The sequence below is a fragment of the Dysidea avara genome, chromosome 13 (genome assembly GCF_963678975.1).
Source record: "Dysidea avara chromosome 13, odDysAvar1.4, whole genome shotgun sequence".
NCBI lineage: Eukaryota > Metazoa > Porifera > Demospongiae > Dictyoceratida > Dysideidae > Dysidea > Dysidea avara.
Genome location: NC_089284.1, coordinates 387,623 through 396,499, shown reverse-complemented (window position 1 = coordinate 396,499; position 8,877 = coordinate 387,623).

Sequence of the window (8,877 nt, the reverse complement as noted above, 5' to 3'; positions counted from 1 at the left end):
AACACACACTACAAAAATCTACCCCACAATCAAAAGTATTCGAGAATAGTGGTAATTTTAGTGAATGGCGTGCGTCTATCAATTATTGACTGTCTCTACCTATTATCGACTTACATGTAAATTTCAACTACCAATTATCGACAATTCCAAGAAATGGAGCATGACTCGCTATGAATTTGATCAAGTAATAAAACTATGCTAACAACTTAACCACTAATATGACAAGGGTCTACACCTAAAAATGAATCAAATTGGACATTCTGTTTAAGAGATATTCACACAGTGAGTTAGATAACTTTTATATACATTCACATAATACTTCACACATGTAGGTGTAGGCCATACTCAACTTGTAAACACTAGCTAGTTGTCCATTCACTAGTTTCCATTAGTGCATACAGTCCACCCATTCCCTCATCAACTTTCCACTGAATGCGATAGGTAGATGAGACACCTTGGAAGTTACAGCCCAGATCATGTCGCAACTTGGATATCTGCCTGTTTATCAATTGTAATCACCGTCAATTAGTGTTGTTTTAGTACAGCAAATTCATTTTGGTTTAGTTCTAGTTCTAGTACTCCAATTCTGTCATAGTTTTAGTTAGTTTTAGTTCTAGTATCCCAATTCCACCAAAGTTTTAGTTAGTATTAGTTCTGGTACCCCATATTTCTGTAATTTAGTTAGTATTAGTTTCATTTTAGTTAGTGTTAGTTTTAGTGTTAGATATCTTCACATATACTAACCTTGGTAGCACCCCCTAGACTTACAGAAACTTTAGATTTGGTGTTTTGATGTTCAGCACTATTTCCACTTACCATTGTGCACAAATGTACAAAAGCTCTAATAGAACTGAGCTTAAATAACCTAAATAGGCAGAATTAATGCTGAATAGCAATGTTTCAGAGGAGGTTGGACACGATACAAGCACTTCTGAAATTTATTTCTGTTAATTGTGTAATTCTTATATATGACAAGGAGTAAGTGATAGAAGAAATGTTTAGCAATATCCACACCATGTTACCTTGTGCTTCTTAAGATGAACAGCAAATTCTTATTGCAAGGCGGGTGTGTGAGTTTCTAATTCTCTTTTTGATTCTCTGTAAGGCCAAACTAGCGGCATCCGCTCTTCTTTTTCAATACTCTGAGAGGCTTTGTTAGCATGCACATTGCTTTCTTCGACAATCATTGTGTTTAAATACACGTACATATGGCGTTCCTATAGTATTACACATGGATTCCACCCAGCGAATGCTTACACACGTGATCCTGTAGATTTCAAGATCAATTTACGTGCCTGGAGTAATGGGGTTGACCGGCTGAATAGACTAAACTTGAAGTGCACTCTCGAATGGTATTTGTGAAAACTTTCTTGAACACTTGGTTAAACTTTCAATACAAAATGTATGCACTCATGTGTGCATGTCCAACCTCCTCTGACAATGTTTATGGTAGCATTTGCAGGCATTTGCAGGCATTTGCAGGCATCACCATCTTCAAAGAAAAGTGTTAAGTGGTTATAGTGTACAACACCCTTTTATGTAGGATTGCTTGAGAAACCTTTTAGTTAATTCTAGTTCTTGAACTAAAAGTTTTAAAGGTTTTGGTTTAGTTCTAGTTTTTGAACCAAAACTTGAAGAATTTAGTTTAGTTTTAGTTTTAGAACTAAAATAGACCACAATTTTAGTTTAGTTCTAGTGTACTAGAACTAGAATTAAATTGCTGTACTAAAACTAGACTTAGTTCTAGTTCCTTAGAACTAAAACAACACTACCGTCAATACCATCATATTCACCATTTCTGGGTCAAGTATGGTTCAGGCACCACTGGTGTTTCCTTTCGCTTTACTTCCCTCCTTTTTACTTTGCCTTCTTTGTCTCGAACCTCTCCTAATTATTTCTCTTAGCTTCTTGTTCCTCTTCTCTTCTTTTTCACATTCTAAAATTACCACTAAAAAACATATAAAATATTCATGATGTATATGCAGAATGATCACAACAGCAAACAGACCACATTATTGGGACCTTGTACAGAAATGTAGCCGATAGCTAGCTAGTTAGACATTCAGACAATATGCACTCCTAATCTTCTCACAAGATCATTTGTTAACCCTTTTTTTTATTTTTCTTAACTGTCATGGATTGTTATAGCTACTTCTCTACCTGTTCTCAGTCCCATGGCAATCTTGCCTATTTATCATCAGAGTCTCAAGATTTATCTTAGTTTTATTGTGAATGAGGGCCATGTGTTGTCTGTGCTTCAACCATCCAGAATTATGTATTTAGTACTGTAGATGGAACACCATGTAGTTCTTCTGCTTCATTCACCCAGTCTCATTCAACAAGACGGTCAAGACCATGTTCATTGCGAAGCTCATCACCCTTTCAGTATTACCAGGCGATTCATCAGCTTGTAGTACTAGTTCAACGCCACTACGTTTGGTGCCTTTCCATGTTTGATTTCTAGTCTTTATGACATCATAAGAGCACTGAGTAGTCCGAAGGGAGAACAAGTTCAACAGTCTCTGAACTTGCGTGTTCATAAAATCACGTAATTATTTGGATACTACTGGTTGATAATTGGTGTAGCCTAGTGGTCAATAATATGTCTTTCAATAAATACATTTTTCAAGTCAGTTACCCAAATTTAGTTTAATTATTAAATTAAACTAAATTTGGCTAATTTATTAAATCAGAATGGCAAATTAAGATACTAAATCCAAAAATTTATTTAGTAGATTAATTTGCCATTCTGAATCATAAAATAGATCCAAATAGGTAGTGGTTGATAATCAATGACTTATGCTATGTATGCATTGAGCTGGATCCTCAAAAACATTTAATAACACACGAATGCAATTTACACACGATCTTGAAATTTGGCTCATTTGTAGTACTGCTTGACCCACTAAAAATATTTCACCATACATTTCCTATGGGAAGACATAAGAGTGCAGTGTACATTACAGCTCAATCCCGAACTTGTAATGGAGCGAAATTGTACAAGTCAGTTGTTGACACCTTTGCTGTTACCAATCATTATCCAGGTGGCTGAAATGTTAACTCTCTTGAGAAAAAATCCACTTTTAATTTTTAGCTGTTTTCCAGGATCCAGCTCAACTTGTACATTCTATAGTCGTGTTTTCAGCTGCTGTGAAGCACACATTTTCCAAACTGCTATTTGTTGATATGAGAAGGGCCTGAATATTTCCTTCATAAAAACCGAAATGCAACTGTATATACATACATACATACATAAGTTCATTTTCACCATCTGATGTCAAGTAGGCCTCCACCTTACATTTATTCAGCACCTTTGATGACAGCAAGATTATAGCTACTATACTTTCTGTCAAGTCGTCCAATGTAATTATATTCTGTGGGTCATTAAATGCTGAGTATACTTGTAATCCAACTTCGTACAGTGCAATATTGAGTGCACCTCCTTCACAATGACCACTAATTTACCTCACTTATATTGTTACTTTTGACTCACCACAAATAGAGCAACATCCATCGGTAGGTAGAATCACCAAAGTAAAGTCACCAAAGTACAACACTGGTCTACACCAAAGTACAACACTGGTCTTCCTTCAGTTCTTTTGTGTCTCAATCATCTTAAATATTTTATGATGTTGATGGACTATGTGGGACTGCACATAGTACTGTATAGCAAGTTATTTTCACAACAGAAAAATTCGCAGAAGATGCAAAATCTGAATTTTGAAGGTTTTGATTTTGAAGAGTGCATATTTCAAAGTCAGTCAGTGGATTTCAAATAAACAGAAATTCATATTGCAAATTACAAAAGATACAAGTGAATGCTTACCAACCATTGACTTACTGATGGAGTAACTACTAGTGAGAAGACTGGGGAAGTTGTCGAGTGGAGCAAATCAGCCATGTGTTTTATCATGCCTATATTAGTAGATGGCTTCAATTTCAAACAATGACAGTTCTGGGATCAGCAATTTAAAGCAGTAATGATACTTATTAACCATTACAATCACTATAATACTTAGCTGATTACGTGTTCACGCCAAAATGTTTGGTCATGTGAAGCCAAGTTACTTTTAATTGTTGGAATTTATTTTTGAAGAACTGCAGGTGTTGGGAATTTATTTTTGAAGAGAAGAGCCACTTTGAAATATCCGAAAATAAAAGCCCTTCGAAAATAACTTGCTATATAGTATACACTGCGTATTATGTGTAGTGAAATTAAAACACATAAACTGCTAACCTCTTGTCATTAATTGTTTTGTACTTAAGACCCATATCACTTAACACCCTGGCTAATTAACCAAAATCTTTGACAGTGATAGATTTTCTTTCTTTTGTAGTATCTTTCGTCTAATGGCATCTTGCTTGAAACTATTTGCATTGACATAAACTCGTGAATGTTTGTACCTGATGATTATACAATTGAGCAGGCTCCTGCAAACTGCTTTTATACCTTTTCTTGGCCTAGAGAAACTGTCACTCCATTCTAACTCTTATAATGGATGTCTTTGAAATTCCTTGTGTAGTGTAATGAATGCCAAAACCCAGCAAAGAGGATATTACCAGTGGCCTTCAAGATCCTTCCCTTAAAGTTCCACTGAAATGGTAAAATACATTTTTTTCAGTCCTTGCTATTAGTGGGATAGGTTGGTACATGTGATTTAGTCAGATTTTGTTTTGTTTAGTAGATATAACACATTTTAGTGTTTTGTGGGTTTGTAAATTATATTACGTCATTACGCATCAGACAAAGAAATTTAGTACACGTGAGGTGCCATTAAAGTGACAGAAGCAATCATGTACAGCTAGATTTGATTTAGTTTCATTTCATATCTAGCATAACAGCTTAAAACATGGTAAGAACTTGTATTGCAAGCAGTTACAAGCCAGTAAGTGACTTTACGCTGGTCTTGTGATGAAGAATGCTCGAGAATGCCTGTTAAAGGGACTGTAAATCAACAGTACAATAGTCGAAACAAGTCTGAGTTTATTTCTTAGATGTTTTGAATACGTTGAGGGGTCCAATACAGCGGATGGAGGTAAAGAAACGTGAGGAAAAACAATTGCAATAGCGCCACTGGCCAGACATTATCCCTACCAGACAGAGAAGCGACTCAGGAAAGTGCAATATAGATACCATTGTTTGTTTCATGGTGCTGCCATCCCAGCTTTGTAAACAAATTGAACTAACCTTACTTCAGTGAAGCATAAAGAAGCGTGAGCTTCGATAGTGTGAAGCACACAGGCCGAGCTGCTACAGGCTACTACAGAACAACTCCACTATTGTTTTCCAGCAGAACATTCAAGTAATCTTGGAACACTATGGAGTTGAAAAGGACAGCTTGGTATTGCCACCTGCACATTAGACTTTCACTGTTTATCTTACTTTTCCCATTGTAAAGTGTATAATAACTATGGTGGCCGGTTCCAGGAAACTTCCTTGGTATTTCCATGCCATTTACATGTTATTTCCAACTTCCATAAAAACTCCATATTATTTCCATGATATTTCCACATAATTTCCAAGTTCCCCGCAATTTCCATATGATTTCCTAGTTCCATGCCACACTTCCAAACTATTTCCATACAATTCCGAATTCCATGCCACATTTCCTAATTATTTCCATGATATATCTAGTGTTTTATTGATTGTGGGTAGCATTCTACATTGGTGTGGATCGCCACAGCCTGTTCAGATGGCGGCAGAGGGTAGCTCATGTAGATAAACCCCTTGTATGGCTTGATGAAGATGAAGGCTAGCCATCCATTGAATGTACATAACTCCACAGCGGTATGTTATAGTATATAGCATAGATAATCAAATCTGTTTTGATTTGAGGAACTTCACCTGCCTAGCCGGGTGACCGAGTGAATCAGTCAATCTGAAAGAGTGTATGGTTGTGGTAGTGTACGTGTGTGTGTGTGTGCGTGTGTGTTAGGCCGGGGTAGGCAAACTTGACTACTTGTCTCTAAAATTTGGGATTTGCATGCATGCTTGAGGGAGATTATTAAATGCGAAAGGCCATTTTTGTCATCTACGTAATTCAGTGTTGTTTGTGTGTGGTGTAATGTTTGCTATTGTCTTGCTTTGTGTTTATATATTATATATGCATATACTGTATGTTTATTGTTGTTCTAGTTGTTTTGTATCATTCCAACAAGGAGGAACGGCACTGTGCCAATTGTTGTGGATAAATCAAACCAATCAAATCAAATTAAAGTCTAATACGTATAGCTACTTTACGGTGATGTTTCTTTGTTGTAAAAAGATAGCCAGCCTTCTCAGCATCAAAATTCATGTGCACATGATTAGTAATAGCCACAATAATATAATTTGAAGTGGTAGGGTTTAATAGGATGTGGGTGGGGATAAGGAACAAGTAATCACATTTGTCTGGTTTTATAATGTGTGTGTTGTGTGTATCCCTACTTTTACTCATAGTTAGGGACCCGCCGATTATGCTGGCATAATTATGAGCATAATAGGTGTCTGAAAGCATTGAGCATAATGCTAGCATAATAGGTAGAATATTTGTGTTATAGTATGAATTCTTGCTTATCAAAATAGCTATCACAGAAAGATCGATATACTCTAATAGAACAGTCAGTAACTCTAATAATTATAACAATCATATAGCTGACTGTTCTATTAGAGAATATCGATTTTTTCTGTGATGTCCATTTTGACAAGTAAGTTTGTGCTTCAGCCACTTATTATTTATCCATAAATGGGAAATTATTATGGGCATAATTTGAGCATAATGGGTAAGTAATGAGCATAAATTTTAGCAGTGCAGCATAGCATAATAGGTAAAATTATGAGCATAATTGGCGGGTCCCTACTCATAGTGTCATTTTAGAGCAGATTTGGCCATTTTAGGCACACACTGATATAATCCTGACATACAGTAAGTGTAAGTGCATAAGAATATGTTGACTTAATAGGCAGCTACTACTATGATATTTTTATAAATCCTTGCCTGTGAAAATGGGTATCATGGAAAATGATTAAGTACTCTTATAGAACAATCAGTTATATAGAGCATATTTGATACAACTATTTTATTAGAGTATTGTAAACTATAATTTTCAATGGAACTTTGTTCTTAACAGTTATTACCTTACAGATTTTCCCAATAAATATTCTATACCAAATATATTGTCCGTGAAGTCTAATATACAATTTAACAGTCATGCAAAGACGTGCAATGTAACCAATGTATGCCTACTACTGAAATCTTAAATTCTATGCTGACAGGACTTTGCTGATATCCTGCATATATCTTAAAATGTGAATTTTTCTTGAAGGAGACATGTTCCCATATACTACATATTAGTACTTTTCACTTTTGCTCTAACATTCTGGCTGTATCATGTTTTAGATAAGTAGAATTCTAGGAAACAGCAATAGGATGGAACTGAAATGGAGTGACCAATGGAAAATACCTGTGATTGTGTCAATATAGTTTAAATTTTGCAGCACATGCAGTGCTTCTTTGCTGTATCCTGGTGCTAAAATGACGCCCCCAGCACCCTAATAGAGCACTTGCAAAGAAATACTCCAATACAGTACAGTCAAGAATGTTTTAATACATACCTCACCAGGGAATTCACCTGTGTATAGACTACATATAACTGGCAAAGAATAGGTATACAGGCTAGTTGAGTTGTCAACACCAAAAGCTATTTAATCCCTTGAAACTATAACGAATTCAGCTGTTTAACTTGAAAAGGTTTATAAAGTATTCTAAGTTCACTGACAGTGTCTGTATCTGTAGCCTCAGGATAGCAGTATTCTTTGTCAAGCTGAAGATCCAATGAAGAGAGCAGTCATGGAGCTACTGCAAGCATATGCTGTATACACCATCATGTGACTTCTTATCCAGAAGTTACATTCTAAACTCTATGTCAATTTATAGTTGGAAATCTTAATATTTGAATGTATTAAAATGTTTTTGGTTTCAAGGGAGTAGTTAGCTTCAGTGTTAGCAACTCAACCATAGTCTGAATATCTAATCTTTGTCTGTTATAGTCCATTAAGTTATTAGTCTTTCAATGCAGGGATAGTTATTAACAATCTACAGACCTATTAGTTTGACATCTCAGGTAATAAAGGTTCTGGAAACTTTGATTAGGTCTAAAATTATGAAGTTTTTGGACGAAAATGAAGTTATTTGCTAATTGCCAACATGGTTTTATTAAAAAGAAATCTTGTTTTACCAATCTTTTGACAACTCTCGAGGATTGGACTATTGCGGTTGACCAGGGCTATGGAGTTGACGTTGCCTACCTTGATTTCAGTAAGGCGTTTGACTCAGTGCCACATCAAAGGCTCCTTCAGAAGTTAGCTAGTTATGGATTTAGTGGCAGGCTGCTATCTTGGCTTAAGGGATTCCTCTCGGGTCACTACCAGAGAGTTATTTTGAATGGGTCCTCTTCGAGTTGGTGTGCTGTGACAAGCGGTGTTCCCCAGAGATCTGTCCTGGGGCCACTATTATTTACATTATATATTAATGACATACCGAACATCGTTCATACTGACTTGAGTTTCTTTGCTGACGATTCTAAGGTCTATACAGTTATTAAGACCCTTGAGGATACCCACTAGCTACAGGCAGACCTTGACAGTATTCAAAACTGGTGTCATATTGGCTATTAAGACTAAACTTACTGAAATGTAAAGTTATGCATGTGGGGTATTCTCACATTGTTGCTGAATATGTTCTGTGTGACAATTCTGGTGAACATGTTAAGCTGACAGAAGTTGACCAAGAGAAAGATCTTGGGGTCTGGATTACCAGTGACCTTAAATCATCTCTGCACTGCTCTAAGGCAGTGGCATCTGCTATGAGAGTTCTCTCCATGATTAGAAGGACATTT